Source organism: Carica papaya, chromosome 3 (genome assembly GCF_054855325.1).
Source record: "Carica papaya isolate Zhongbai chromosome 3, ASM5485532v1, whole genome shotgun sequence".
Taxonomy (NCBI): domain Eukaryota; kingdom Viridiplantae; phylum Streptophyta; class Magnoliopsida; order Brassicales; family Caricaceae; genus Carica; species Carica papaya.
This window is the reverse complement of record NC_142311.1, coordinates 28,749,613-28,765,219: the sequence shown is the minus strand read 5'-3', so window position 1 is coordinate 28,765,219 and position 15,607 is coordinate 28,749,613. Positions and strand designations below refer to the sequence as shown.

General features: G+C 44.1%; 14 pseudogenes; all 14 read left to right on the top strand.

The window, feature by feature from the left end:
* Positions 1-1,252: 1,252 nt before the first annotated feature.
* LOC148267785 (5S ribosomal RNA) lies at positions 1,253-1,370 on the top strand (annotated as a pseudogene).
* A 348-nt stretch (positions 1,371-1,718) lies between these two features.
* Positions 1,719-1,837, top strand: LOC148267784 (5S ribosomal RNA; annotated as a pseudogene).
* Positions 1,838-2,475: 638 nt separating this feature from the next.
* LOC148267783 (5S ribosomal RNA) lies at positions 2,476-2,594 on the top strand (annotated as a pseudogene).
* A 2,210-nt stretch (positions 2,595-4,804) lies between these two features.
* On the top strand, positions 4,805-4,923 carry LOC148267782 (5S ribosomal RNA; annotated as a pseudogene).
* Positions 4,924-5,271: 348 nt separating this feature from the next.
* Positions 5,272-5,390, top strand: LOC148267781 (5S ribosomal RNA; annotated as a pseudogene).
* Positions 5,391-6,623: 1,233 nt separating this feature from the next.
* LOC148267780 (5S ribosomal RNA) lies at positions 6,624-6,742 on the top strand (annotated as a pseudogene).
* Positions 6,743-8,042: 1,300 nt separating this feature from the next.
* Positions 8,043-8,161, top strand: LOC148267779 (5S ribosomal RNA; annotated as a pseudogene).
* Positions 8,162-8,508: 347 nt separating this feature from the next.
* LOC148267778 (5S ribosomal RNA) lies at positions 8,509-8,627 on the top strand (annotated as a pseudogene).
* Positions 8,628-8,959: 332 nt separating this feature from the next.
* Positions 8,960-9,078, top strand: LOC148267777 (5S ribosomal RNA; annotated as a pseudogene).
* A 789-nt stretch (positions 9,079-9,867) lies between these two features.
* Positions 9,868-9,985, top strand: LOC148267776 (5S ribosomal RNA; annotated as a pseudogene).
* A 348-nt stretch (positions 9,986-10,333) lies between these two features.
* Positions 10,334-10,452, top strand: LOC148267775 (5S ribosomal RNA; annotated as a pseudogene).
* A 347-nt stretch (positions 10,453-10,799) lies between these two features.
* LOC148267774 (5S ribosomal RNA) lies at positions 10,800-10,918 on the top strand (annotated as a pseudogene).
* A 2,184-nt stretch (positions 10,919-13,102) lies between these two features.
* LOC148267773 (5S ribosomal RNA) lies at positions 13,103-13,221 on the top strand (annotated as a pseudogene).
* A 347-nt stretch (positions 13,222-13,568) lies between these two features.
* Positions 13,569-13,687, top strand: LOC148267772 (5S ribosomal RNA; annotated as a pseudogene).
* Positions 13,688-15,607: the final 1,920 nt, after the last annotated feature.

Sequence of the window (15,607 nt, the reverse complement as noted above, 5' to 3'; positions counted from 1 at the left end):
AACAGGTGTGACAGCACTAATTTACTAGATCCTATCAGAACTTTGCAGTTAAGCGTGCTTGGGCAAAAGTAGTTCTAAGATGGGTGACTTCCTGGGAAGTTCTCGGGTTGCAACCTTGTTTTGCAGACAGAGTGTTAAACATTACATAGGACCAGAGCGACGGTCTGCCAATTCATTTGCAAACGTGAGTCACGGTACCAGAGCATTTTGCTTAATATTTTTCGCGCATTCAACTAAAGCCAATCATGTGATGAGAGTGTCATTGCAAGTAGCTTAAATAGTAGAACAACAAAAAATGAGATGCGGTGGGCGATCAATTCATATGGGCATGAGTCGAGGCGCTGGGTCATTTCGCTTGATATTAGAACTAGAAGTAGAGGTTAGGAGCGTGCACAAAGAAACAAATGACAGGAGGGGAGAGTGAAGGAGAAGGGGTATATGTATTTGCGGCGCAAAAAAGAACAGGTGCGATCATACCAGCACTAGTTCACCGAGTCCCACCAGAACTCCGCAATTAAGCATGCTTTGGCGAGAGTAGTACTAGGATGGGTGACCTCTATGGAAATCCTCGTGTTGCACCCTTCTTTTTTCAGACGGGGCTTTAAACGTTATGCGGGACCGGAGCGACGGTCCACCCGTTCATTTGTAAACGTGAGTCACAGTGCCGGGACTTTTTGCTTAATATGTTTTCTATATTCAATTAAAGCCCATCACGTGATAAGAGTGTCATTTAGAGCACCTTACATAATAGAACAATAAAAAATAAGGTGCAATGGGCAATTCGTTCATATGGGCATGAGTCGAGCTGTCAGAGAATTTCGCTTGATATTAGAATTAGAATAAGAGGTGAGGTACGCACACAGCGACACAGATGACTGGAGGGGAGAGGGAAGGAGAAGGGGTATATGTCTTTACAGCATAAATTAGATCGGTTGAGATCATACCAACAGTAGCTCACCGGATCCCATCAAACTCTTTAGTTAAGCGTGCTTGGGCGAGAGTAGTACTAGGATAGGTGCAGTTAATTAGAGGCCATCACATGATAAGAGTGTCTTTGCGAGTATATTACATAGTAGAACAACGAAAAATAAGGTGTGGCGTTATCCGTTCATATGGGCATGAGTCGAGGCGCCGGGTATTTCGCGTGATATTAGAATTAGATGCAAAAGTGAGGTGAGCGCACCGCGAAACAAATGACGGGAGGAGAGAGGGAAGGAGAAAGGGTATATGTACTTGCGGCACAAACTAGAACGGGTGCGATCATACCAGCACTAGTTAACCGGATCCATCAGAACTTCGTAGTTAAGCGTACTTGGGCGAGAGTAGTACTACGATGGGTCATCTCCTGGGAAGTTCTCGTGTTGCATAATTCCTTTTGCAGACAGGGCGTTAAACATTCAACTGGAATGGAGCGATGGTTCGCCAGTTCATTTGCAAACGTGAGTCACGACACCGAGGCATTTTGCTTAATATTTTTTCAACATTCAATTAAAATCCATCACGTGATAAGAGTGTCATTGTGAGCACCTTAAATAGTAGAACAACAAAAAACGAGAGGCGGTTGGTGATCCGTTCATATGAGCATGAGTCGAGGTGCCGGGGCATTTTGCTTGATATTAAAATTAGAAGAAGAGGTGAGTTGTGGGCACAACGTAATAAATGACATGAGGGGAGAGTGAAGGAGAAGGGGTATATGTATTTGCAGCGCAAACAAGAACGGGTGAGATCATACCAGCACTAGTTAACCAGATCCCATCAGAACTCTGCAGTTAAACGTGCTTGGACGAAAGTAGTACTACGATGGGTGATCTCCTGGGAAGTCCTCATGTTGCACCCTTTTTTTTTGCAGACGGAACGTTAAACATTACACGAAACTGAAGCGACGGTCTGCCGATTCATTTTCAAACGTGAGTCACGGTACCGGAGCATTTTGCTTAATATTTTTTTAACATTCAATTGAAGCCCATCACGTGATAATTGTATCATTGCGAGCATCTGAAAAAGTAGAGCAACGAAAAATGAGGTGCGGCGGGTGATCCATTCGTATGGGCATGTCTCGAGGCGTTGGGGTATTTCGGTTGATATTAGAACTAGAAAGAGAGGTGAGCTTCATGCACAGCGAAATAAATGACGGTAGTGGACAGGGAAGGAGAAGGGGCATTGTATTTGCGGCACACATAAGAAAGGGTGCGATCATACCAGCAATAATTCACTAGATCCCATCAGAACTCTGAAGTTATACGTGCTTGGGCGAGAGTAGTACTAAGAAGGGTGTCCTCCTGGGAAGTTGTACCCTTCTTATAAAAAATGAGGTACGACGGGCGATCCGTTCATATGGGCATGAGTTGAGGCCCTGAAGCATTTCGTTTGATTTTAGAACTAGAAGTAGAAGTGAGGTGTGCACACAGAGAAACAAATGACGGGAGTGGAGAGTGAAGGAGAAGGGGTATATGTATTTGCGGCACAAACCAAAACAGGTGCGATTATATCAGCACTAGTTCACTGGAACCCCTCAGAACTCCGAAGTTAAGCGTGTTTGCGAGAGAGTAGTACTAGGATGGGTGACCTCCTGGGAAGTTCTTATGTCGCATAAGTCTTTTTGCAATCGGGGTGTTAAATGTTATGTGGGACTAGAGCGACGGTTCGCCAGTTCATTCGCAAATATGAGTCACAACGCCGAAGTATTATACTTAATTTTTTTTGCGCATTCAATTGAAGCCCATCACGTGATAAGAGTGTCATTGCGAGCATCTTAAATAGTAGAACAATGAAAAACGAGGTGCGGCAGACGATCCGCTCATATGGGCATGAATCGAGGTGCCGGAGCATTTCACTTGATATTGAACTAGAAGCAGAGGTGAGGTGTGCATACAACGAAACAAATGATTGGAGGGGAAAGGGAATGAGAAGAGGTATATGTATTTACGGCGCAAACTAAAATAGATGTGATCATACCAGCACTAGTTAGCTGGATCCCATCAGAACTCCGTAGTTAAGCATTTTTAGGCGAGAGTAATACTAGAATGGGTGACCTCTTGGGAAGTCCTCATGTTGCACCCTTCTTTTTGAAGATGAGGCAAATGTTACATGGGACCGGAGCGATGATCTACTGGTTTATTTACAAACGTGAGTCACGGCGTTGGGGCATTTTGCTTAATATTTTTTGTGCATTCAATTAGTACCCATCACATGATAAGAGTGTTATTGCGAGTATCTTACATATTAGAACAACGAAAATAGAGGTGTGGCAAGAGATCCGTTCATATAGGGATGAGTCGAGGCACTGGGGCATTTTGCTTGATATTAGATCTAGAAGCAAAGGTGAGGTGTGCACGTACAGCGAAACAAATGACGGAAGGGAGGAGAGAAGGAGAAGGGGCAGATGCATTTGTAGCGGGGAATGGGACTGGTGCGATCAGACCAGCACTAATGCACTAAATCCCATAAGAACTCTGCAGTTAAGTGTCCTTTGGTGAGAGTAGTACTAAGATTGTTGACCTTTAGGAAAGTCCTCGTATTGCACCTATTTTTTTGCACACGAGACAATAAACCGTTACATGCGACTGGAACCACGGTTCGTCGGTTCACTCGCAAACATTAGTCACGGTGTCAGGCTATTCTGCTTAATATTTTTTGTGCATTCATTTATATTCCACCACGTGATAAAAGTATACTTGTGAGAATCTTACATTGTAGAAAAAAGAAAAACAAGTTGCAGCGTGATTCCTTTATATGGGCATGAGTCGAGGCACGGGGCATTTCGCTTGATATTAGAACTAGAAGAAGAGGTGAGGTGCACGCACAGTAAAACAAATGACAGGAGGGGGAGGAAAGGAGAAGGGGTATATGTCTTTACGGCGTAAACTAGAATGGGAGCGATCATACCAGTACTAGCTCACCGAATCCAATCAGAACTCCAAAGTTAAGAGTGTTTGGGCAAGAGTAGTACGAGGATAGTTGACCTCCTAGGAAGTCCTCATGTTGCACCCTTCTTTTTGCAGATGGGGCGTTAAATATTACCCGGGAACAGAGCGACAGTCCGCCGGTTTACTCGCAAACGTGAGTCAGGGCGCAAGGGCATTTTGCTTAATATTTTTCGCGCATTCAATTAAAGCCTATCACGTGATAAGAGTGTCATTGTAAGTATCTTACATAGTAGAAATATAAAAAACAAGGTATGGCGGGCGATCCGTTCATATAGGCATGAGTCGAGGCACTAAGGCATTTCACTTGATAGTGGAACTAGAAGCAGAAGTGAGTTGCGCGCACAGTGAAACAAATGATGGGAGGGGAAAAGGGAAGGAGAAGGAGAATATTTATTTGCAGCGCAAACTAGAACGTGTACGATCATACGAGTACTATTTTCCCAGATCCTGTCAGAGCTCCGCAGTTAAGCGTGCTTGGCCGAGAGTAGTACTAACGTGGGTGACCTCCTGGGAAGTCCTCGTGTTGCACCATTCTTTTTACAGATGGGGCATTAAACATTACGCAGGACCGGAACGATAGTCTACTGGTTAGTTCACAAGTGTGAGTCACGGCGCCGGAGCATTTTACTTAATATTTTTCACGCATTCAATTAAAGCCAATCACGTGATAAGAATGTCATTTCGAGTATCTTACATAGTAGAACAACGAAAAACGAGGTACGGCGGGCTGTCCGTTTATATGGGCATGAGTCAAGGCACCGGCATTTCACTTGATATTAGACTTAAAAGCACAGATGAGGCGCGCGCAAAGCAAAACAAATGATGGGAGGGGAGAGGGAAGGAGAAGGGGTATATGTCTTTGCGGCACAAACTAGAACGGGTGCGATCATACCAGCTCTAGTTCACCGGATCCCATCAGAATTTCGCAACTAAGCGTGCTTTGGCGAGAATAGTACTAAGATGGGTGACCTCCCTGGAAGTCCTCGTGTTGCACCCTTCTTTTTGAACACGGGCCATTAAACGTTACGCGAGATTAGAGCGACAGTCCACCGGTTCATTCGCAAACGAGAGTCACGGCGCCGAGACATTTTGCTTAATATTTTTTACGCATTCAATTAAAGCCCATAACGTGATAAGAATATCATTGTGAGTATCATACATAGTAGAACAACGAAAAACGAGGTGCTGCGAGCGATCCGTTTATATGGGCATGAGTCGAGGTGCTAGGTAATTTTGCTTGATATTAGAATTAGAAGCAGAGGTGAGTTGCGCGCATAGAAAAACAAATGACGGGAGGGAAAAGGGAAGGAGAACGGATATATGTATTTGCGGCGCAAATTAGAACGGGTGTGATCATACCAACACTAATTCACCGGATCCCATCAGAACTCTGTAGTTAAGCGTGCTTGGGCAAGAGTAATATTCAGATGGGTGACCTGCTGAGAAGTTCTCGTGTTGTACCCTTCTTTTTACAGATGGGGCATTAACCGATTTATTCGCAAACGTGAGTCACGGCGTTGGGACATTTTGCTAAAATTTTTTTGTGTATTCAATTAAAATCCATCAGGTAATAAGAGTGTTATTACGAGTATCTTATATAATAAAACAACGAAAACAAAGGTGCGGCAGACGATCTATTCATACGGGCATGAGTCGAGGCGCCAGTGCATTTCGCTTGATATTAGAACTAGAAGCAAGTGTGCGGTGTGCGTGCACAGCGAAACAAATGACAAGAGGGGGGAGGGAAGGAGAAGGGATATATATATATTTAAAGCACAAATTCGAATTTGTTTGATCATACCAGCACTAATTCACTAGATCTCATCAAACTTCCGTAGTTAAGTGTGCTTGGGCGGGAGTAGTATGAGGATGGGTGACCTCTTGGGAAGTCCTTGTGTTGCACCCTTCTTTTCGCAAACAGGGCGTTAAACGTTACGCAGGACCGAAGTGACAGTCTGCCAATTCGTTCGTAAATGTGAGTCACGGTGCTGGGCATTTTGCTTAATATTATTCGTGCATTCAATTATACCCCACCATGTGATAAGAGTGCTATTACGAGTATCTCACATAATAGAACAACAAAAAAAGAGGTGCAGTGGACGATCCGTTCATCTGGGTGTGAGTCAAGGTGCCGAGGCATTTTCCTTGATATTAAAACTAAAAAAAGAGGTGAGGTGTGCGTATGCAGTAATATAAATGATCAGAGGGGGGAGGGAAGTCGAAGTGGCACATGCATTTGTAGCAGGGAATGGGACGAGTGCGATCAGTCCAACACTAATGCACTGAATCCCATAAGAACTCTGCAGTTAAGTGTCTTTGGAATCCCACTGAATCCTCGTGTTTCACTCCTCTTTTTTCGGATGGAGCGTTAAACATTACGCGCGACCGGAGATGCGGTCCACTGGTTCATTCGTCGGTGTGAGTCATGGCGCCATGGCATTTGCTTCATATTTTTCGTGCATTCATTTATAGTCCACCCATGATAAGAGTGTCATTACAAGCAGCTTAAATAGTAGAATAAAAAAAAATGAGGTGCGGTGGACAGTCCATTTATCTAGGCACGAGTCGAGCCACCAGAGCATTTCCCTTGATATTAGAATTAGAAGCAAAGGTGCGAGGTGTTCACGCATAAAAATAAATGACAGAAGGTGAGAGGGAAAGAGAAGGGGTATATCTATTTATAGCACGAAATGGGACGAGTGTGATCATACCAACACTAATTCACAAGATCTCATCAGAACTCCGCAGCTAAGAATTTTTGGGCGAGAGTAGTACTAGGATGGGTGACCTCCTTGGAAGTCTTCATGTTGCACTATTCTTTTTGCAGACGGGAAGTAAATGTTATGCAGGACCGAAGCAATGATCCGCTAGTTCATTCACAAAGGTGAGTCACGACATCGGGGCATTTTGCTTAATATTTTTCGTGCATTCTATTAAAGCCCATCACATGATAAGAATATTATCACGAGTATCTTACATAATAGAACAACGAAAACAGAGGTGCGGCAAGCAATCCGTTCATATGGGAATGAGTCGAGGTGCCAGAACATTTCGCTTGATATTAGAACTTGAAGTAGAGGTGAGGTGCGCACACAACGAAACAAATGACAAGAGGGGAGAGGGAAGGAGAACGGGTATATATATTTGCGACGCAAACCAGAACATGTGCGATCATACCAGCACTAGTTCACCAGATCCCATCAGAACTACGTAGTTTAGCATGCTTGGGTGAGAGTAGTACTAGGATTGGTGACCTCCTGGGAAGTCCTCGTGTTGCACCAATCTTTTTGCAGATAGGGCGTTAAACGTTACACAGGATCGGAGCGACGGTCCGCTGGTTCATTCATAAACGTGAGTCACGATGCCGGAGAATTTTTGTTTAATATTTTTCATGCATTCAATTAAAGCCCATCACGTGATAAGAGTGTTATTACGAGCATTTTACATAATAAAAAAACTAAAACAGAGGTGTGGCGGGCGTTCCATTTATATGGGCATGAGTCGAGGCGCCAGGGCATTTCGCTTGATATTAGAACTAGAAGCAGAGGCAAGGTGCCCGCAAAGAGAAACAAATGACAGGAGGGGAGAGAGAAGTATAAGGGGTATATGTATTTATGGCGCAAACTAGAACGAGTGTGATCGTACCACTAGTTCCCCGAATCCTATCAGAACTTCGCAGTCAAGCGTGCTTGGGCGAGAGTAGTACTAGGATGGGTGACCTCATGGGAAGTCTTTGTGTTGCACACTTCTTTTTACAAATGGGGTGTTAAACGTTACGCGGGGCTAGAGCAACGTTACGCGGGGCTGGAGCGACGGTCCACCAGTTCATTCGCAAACGTAAGTCAAGGCGCTAGGGCATTTTGCTTAATATTTTTTGCGCATTCAATTAAAGTCCATCTTGTGATAATAATGTCATTGCAAGCATCTTAAATAGAAAAAAAATGTAAAATGAGGTGCGGCGGGCGATCCGTTCATATGGGCATGGGTCGAGGCACCGAGGCATTTCGGTTGATATTAGAACTAGAAGCAGAGGTGAGGTGCGCGCACAGCAAAACAAATGTTGGGAGGGGAATGGGAAGGAGAAGGCGAATATTTATTTGCGGCACAAATAGAAAAGGGTGCAATCATACTAGCACTACTTCACCGGATCCCATTAAAACTCCGCAGCTAAGCGTGCTTGGGCAAAAGTAGTACTAGGATGGGTGACCTCCTGGGAAGTTCTCGTCTTGCAACCTTCTTTTTGCAGACAGAGCGTTAAACGTTACGTAATACCAGAACGATGGTCTGCTGGTTCATTCATAAACGTGAGTCACGGCACCGGGGCATCTTGCTTAATATTTTTTGCGCATTCAATTAAAGTCCATCACGTGATGAGAGTATCACTGTGAGAATTTTAAGTAGTAGAACAACGAAAAATGAGGCGGGCTGGTGATCCGTTCATATGGGCATGAGTCGAGGCGCCGGGACATTTAGGTTGATAATAGAACTAGAAGCAAAGGTGAGGTGCGCACTCAGAGAAAAAAATGACAGGAGGGGAGAGTGAAGGAGAAGGGGTATATGTATTTGCAGTGCAAACCAGAACGGGTGCGATCATACCAGCACTAGTTCACCGAATCCCATCAAAACTCCGCAGTTAACTGTGCTTAGGCGAGTGTAGTACTAGAATGGGTGACCTGTTAGGAAGTCTTCGTGTTGCACCCTTCATTTTAAGATGGTGTGTTAAACATTACGCGGACCGGATTGACGATCCACCAGTTCAATCGCAAACATGAGTCATGGAGCCGGAGCATTTTGTGCATTCAATTAAAGTCCATCACGTGATTAGAGTGTCATTGCTAGCATCTTAAATAGTAGAACAACAAAAAACGAGGTTCGACGGGCGATCCATTCATATGGGCATGAGTCGAGGCGCCGGGGCATTTCTCTTAATATTAGAACTAGAAGTAGAGGTGAGGTGCGCGCTCAGAGAAACAAATGACGGGATGGGAGAGTGAAGGAGAAGTGGTATATGTATTTACGGCGCAAACTAAAACGGGTGGGATCATACCAGCACTAGTTCACCGGATCCCTTCAGAACTCCACAGTTAAACGTGTTTGGGCGAGTGTAGTACTAGGATGGGTTACCTCCTAGGAAGTCTTCGTGTTGCACCCTTCATTTTACAAACGGGATGTTAAACATTATGCGGAACCGGAGCAACAGTCCTCTTATTCAATTGTAAACATGAGTAACGACGCCATGGCATTTTGCTTAATATTTTTTGCTCATTCAATTAAAGCCCATCAAGTGATCAGAGTGTCATTGCGAGCGTGTTAAATTGTAGAACAACGAAAAATGAGGTGCGGCGGACGATCCGTTCATATGGGCATGAGTTGAGGCACAGGGGCATTTCGCTTGATATTAGAACTAGAAGCAGATGTGAGGTGCACGCAAAAAGAAATAAATGACGGGAGGGGAGAGTGAAGGGAAAAAAATATATCTATTTGCAGTACAAACTAGAAAAGGTGCGATCATACTAGCACTAGTTCACTGGATCCAATCAGAACTCTGCAGTTAAGCATTCTTGGGCGAGACTAGTACTAGAATGGGTGACCTCCTAGGAAGTTTTTGTGTTGCATCCTTTTTTTGCAGACGGAGCGATGGTTAGTCGGTTCATTCGCAAATGTGAGTCACGGCGCTGATGCATTCTACTTAATACTTTTTGCACATTCAGCTAAAGTCAATCACATAATGAGAGTCTCATTGCGAGCAACTTAAATAGTAGAATAATGAAAAACGAGGTGTGATGGGCATTCCGTTCATATGGGCATAAGTTGAGGCACCCGGGCATTTCACTTGATATTATAACTAGAAGCAGAGGTGATGTGCATGCACAAACAAACAAATGACGGGAGGGGAAAGTGAAGGATAAGGGGTATAGGTATTTGCGGTGCATGCTTGAACAGATCCGATCATACCAGCACTAGTTCACTGGATCCCATCAGAACTCCAGAGTTAAGCATGCTTGGGCGAGAGTAGTCTAGGATGGGTAACCTCCTGGGAAGTACTCGTGTCGTACCCCTCTTTTTGCAGACAACGCATTAAATGTTATGTGGGACCGGAGCGATGGTCTATCGGTTCATTCGCAAACGTGAGTAACGGTGCCGGGGCATTTTGTTTAATATTTTTTACACATTCAATTAAAGTCCATCACGTGATAAGAGTGTCATTGCGAATATCTTAAATGGTAGAATAACAAAAAATGAGTTGTAGCGGGCTATCCGTTCATATGGGCATATGTCGAGGCACTGGGGCATTTCGCTTGATATTAGAATTAGAAGCAGAGATGAGGTGCGCGCACAGCGAAACAAATAATGGGAGGGCAGAGGGAAGGAGAAGGGGTATATGTATTTGTGGCGCAAACTAGAATGGGTGCGATCATACCAGTACTAGTTCACTGGATCCCATCAAAACTCCACAGTTAAGCGTTCTTGGGTGAGTTTACTACTATAATTGGTGACCTCTTGAGAAGTCCTCATGTTGCACCCTTCTTTTTGCAGTAGAGGTGTTAAATATTACGCGGGACTGGAGCGATGGTCCGCTGGTTAATTCGCAAACGTGAGTCACAGTACCGGGGCATTTTGCTTAAGTTTTTTGCGCATTCAATTAAAGCCCACCATGTAATAAGAGTATCATTGCGAGCATCTTAAATAATAGAACAACAAAAAACGAGGTGCGACAGGCGATCCATTCATATGGGCATGAGTTGAAACTCTGGGGCATTTTGCTTAATATTAGAACTAGAAACAAAGGTGAGGTGAGCGCACAACGAAACAAATGATGGGAGGGAAGACTGAAGGAGAAGGGATATATGTATTTGCAGCACAAACTTGAACGGGTGCGATCATACCAGTACTAGTTCACCAGATCCCATCAGAACTCCGCAGTTAAGTGTGTTTGAGTGAGAGTAGTACTAGGATGGGTGATCTCCTAGGAAGTTCTCATGTTGCACCTTTCTTTTTGCAGACGAGGTGTTAAACATTCAACGGGACAGGAGCGATGGTCCACTGGTTCATTTGCAAATGTGAGTCACGGCACCAGGACATTTTGCTTAATATTTTTTCAGCATTCAATTAAAGCCCATCACGTGATAAGAGTGTCATTGCGAGCATCTTAAATAGCAGAACAATGAAAAATGAGATACAACGGACGATCCGTTCATATGGGCATGAGTCGAGGTGCCGGAGCATTTCACTTGATATTAGAACTAGAAGAAGAGGTTAGGGGCAGGCACAGTGTAATAAATGACGGGAGAGGAGAGTGAAGGAGAAGGAGTATATGTATTTGCAGCATAAACAAGAACGGTTGCAATCATACCAGCAGTAGTTCACTGGATCCCGTCAGAACTCTGCATTTTAAGGTGCTTAGGGGAGAGTTGTACTAGGACTGGGGACCTCTTGGGAAGTCCTCATGTTGCACCCTTCTTTTAGCAGATGAGGAGTTAAACGTTACACGGGACCAGAGTGACGGTCCGCCGGTTCATTTGCAAACATGAGTCACGGCACCAGGGCATTTTGCTTAATATTTTTTCAGCATTCAATTAAAGCCCATCACATGATAAGAGTATCATTGGAGCATCTTAAAAAATAGAATAATAAAAAATGAGGTGCGGTGGGTGATCCGTTCGTATTGGCATGAGTCGGGGCATCGAGGCATTTCGGTTGATATTAGAACTAAAAGTAGAGGTGAGGTGCGCGCACAACGAAACAAATGACGGGAAGGAAGAGGGAAGGAGAAGGGGTATATGTATTTGGGGGGCAAATAAGAAAGGTTGCAATCATACCAGCAATAATTCACCGGATCCATTCAGAACTCCGCACTTATGCGTGCTTGGGCAAGAGTAGTACTAGGACGGTTGACCTCCTAGGAAGTCCTTGTTTTGCACCATTCTTTTTACGAATGGAGCATTAAACATTACACAGGACCAGAGCGACAGTCCCCCGGTTCATTCGCAAACGTGAGTCAAAGCGCCATGGAATTTTGCTTAATATTTTTTACGCATTCAATTAAAGTACATCACGTGATGAGAGTGTCATTGTGAGCATCTTACATAGTAAAAAAATGAAAAACAAGGTGCAGCGGGTGTTCCGTTGATATGGGCATGTGTTGAGGCACCGGGGCATTTCGCTTGATATTAGAACTATAAGTAGAGGTGAGGGGAGAGGAAACTAGAAGAGGTATATGTATTTGCGGCGCAAACCAGAATTAGTGCGATCATACAAGCAGTAGTTCACCGGATCCCATCAGAACTCCGCAGTTAAGCGTGTTTGGGCAAGAGTAGAACTAGGATGGGTGGTTCTTCGGAAGTCCTCGTGTTGTACCCTTGTTTTTGCAGACAGAGCGTTAAATGTTACACGAGACCGGAGTGACGGTCTGTTGGTTCATTTGCAAATATAAGTCATGGTGCCTGAGCATTTTTCTTAATATTTTTTGAGCATTCAACTAAAGCCAATCACGTAATGAGAGTGTCATTGCAAGCAGCTTAAATAGTAAAAAAATGAAAAATGAGGTGGGGTGGGCGATCCGTTCATAGGGGCATGAGTCGAGGCGTCGCGGAATTTCACTTGATATTAGAACTAGAAGCAGAGGTTAGGTGCGCGCACAAAGAAACAAATGACGTGAGGGGAGAGTGAAGGAGAAAGGGTGTATGCATTTGCAGCATAAAACAGAACGGGTACGATCATACCAGCACTAGTTCACTGGATCCCATCAGACCTCCGCAATTAAGCAGGCTTTGGCGAGAGTAGCACTAGGATGGGCGACCTCTTGGGAAGTCCTCGTGTTGCACAATTCTTTTTGCAGACAGGGCGTTAAATGTTACACGGGACCGGAGAGACGGTCTACCCATTCATTTAGAAACATGAGTCACGGCGCTGGGACATTTTACTTAATATTTTTTTCACATTCAATTAAAGCCCATCACGTGATAAGAGTGTCAGTCAGAGCACCTTGCATAATAGACCAATGAAAAATGATGTGCGGCAGGCAATCCATTCATATGGGCATGAGTCGAGGTGTTGGGGCATTTCACTTGATATTAGAACTAGAATAAGAGGTGAGGTACGCGCACAGCGAAACAAATAACAGGAGAGGAGAGGGAAGGAGAAGGGGTATATGTCTTTGCGGCGTAAATTAGATCGGTTGAGATCATACCAGCACTAGTTCACCAGATCCCATCAGAACTCCGCAGTTAAGCATGCTTGGGCGAGAGTAGTACTAGGATAGGTGACCTCCTTGGAAGTTCTCATGCTGCACCCTTCTTTTTGCAGACGGGGCGTTAAACATTAAGCATGACTAGAGTGACGGTCCGTAGGGTCATTCGCCAGCGTGAGTCTTAGCGTTATGGCATTTTGCTTAATAGTTTTCGTGCATTCATTTATAATCTACCACGTGATAAGAGTGTCATTAGGAGTAGCTTAGATATTAAAATAAAACAAATGAGGTGTGGTGGACGGTCTATTCATCTGGGCACAAGTCGAGCCGCTGGAGAATTTCGCTTAATATTAGAATTAGAAGCAGAGGTGAGATGCACGCACAATGAAATAAATGACAGGAAGAGGAAGGGAAAGAGAAGGGGTATATCTATTTGCAGCATGAAATGGAACGAGTGCGATCATACCAGCATTAATTCACCAGATCCCATCAGAACTCTGCAATTAAGCATTTTTAGGTGAGAGTAGTACTAGGATGGGTGACCTCCTAGGAAGTCCTCATGTTGCACTATTCTTTTTATAGACGGTGCATTAAATGTTACGCAGGATCGGAGCAATGATTTGCCGGTTCATTCGCAAATGTGAGTCACGGTGCTGGGACATTTTGCTTAATATTTTTCGTGCATTCTATTAAATTCCATCATGTGATAAGAGTGTTATTACGAGTATTTTACATAGTAGAACAACAAAAATAAAGGTGCGGTGGGCAATCCGTTTATATGGGCATGAGTCGAGGCGTCGCGGCATTTTTCTTGATATTAGAACTAGAAGCAGAGGTGAGGTGTGCACGTACAGCAAAACAAATGACGGGAGGGGGGACAGAAGGAGAAGGGGCACATGCATTTGTAGTGTAGAATGGGATGGGTGCTATCAGACCAGCACCATTGCTCTGAATCCCGTAAGAACTCTGTTGTTAAGTGTCCTTTGGTGAGAGTAGTTCTAAGATTGTTGACCTCTTGGAGAGTTCTCGTGTCGCACCTATTTCTTTGCACACGAGGTAATAAACGTTACACGCGAAAAGAACCACAGTCCGTCAGTTAATTCGCAATCATGAGTCATAATGTTAGGGCATTTTGCTTAATATTTTTCGTGCATTCATTTATAGTCCACCACATTATAAGAGTCTCATTACGAGCATCTTACATAGTAGAACAACAAAAAATAAGGTCCGGTGGGCGGTCATTTCATCTGGCTGTGACTCGAGTTGCTGGGGTATTTTGCTTGAAATTAGAATTAGAAGAAGAGGTGCGGGGGTGCGCACACAATCAAAAAATGTTGGGAGGGGGGAGGGAAGGAGAAGGGGTACATGTATTTACAGTGCGTAATAGAACGGGTACGATCATACCAACACTAATTCACCGGATCCCATCAGAACTCTGCAGTTAAGTATTTTCAGGTGAGAGTAGTACTAGGATAGGTGATCTCTTATGAAGTCCTTGTATTGCACCCTTCTTTTTGCAGACATGGTGTTAAACATTATGCGAGATCAGAGAGACGGTTTGCTGGTTCATTCGCAAACATGATTCAAGGCATCGAGGCATTTTGCTTTATATTTTTTGTGGATTCAATTAAAGCCCATCACGTGATAAGAGTGTTATTACGAGTATCGTACAAAGTAGAACAACGAAAACAGAGGTACAGCGAGTGATCCGTTCATATGGGTATGAGTCGAGGCATTGGGACATTTCGTTTGATGCTAGAACTAGAAGAAGAGGTGAGGTGTGCGCGCACAGTGAAATAAATGACGAGAGGGAGGAGGGAAGGAGAAGGGGTATATTTATTTGCAGTGCGAAATGGAACTAATGCGATCATATAAGCACTAATTCACCAATCTCATTAAAACTTCGCAGCTAAGTATTTTGTGCGAAAGTAGTACTAGGATGGGTGACCTCTTTGGAAGTCCTAGTGTTGTACCCTTCTTTTTACAGACGGAGCGTTAAACGTTACGCAGGACCAGAGTGATGGTCCACCGGTTCATTCACAAACGTGAGTCACGGCGCTGCGGTATTTTGCTTTATATTTTTTGTGCATTCAATTAAAGCCCATCATGTGATAGGAGTGTTATTATGAGTATCTTACATAGTAGAACAGCAAAAATAGAGGTGTGGCAGGGGATTCGTTCATATGGGAATGAGTCGAGGCGCTAGGGCATTTCGCTTGATATTAGAACTAGAAGCAGAGGTGAGGTGTGTGCATACAACGAAACAAATGATGGGAAGTGGGAGGGAAGCAAAATGAGCACATGCATTTGTAGTGCGGAATGTGACGGGTGCGATCAGAGTAGCACGAATGCACCGAATCCCATAAGAACTCTGCAGTTAAGTGTCCTTTAGTGAGAGTAATACTAAGATGGTTGACCTGTTAGAAAGTCCTGTTGTTGCACCTTTTTTTTTTACACACGAGGTAATAAACGTTACGCCTGACCGGAATCT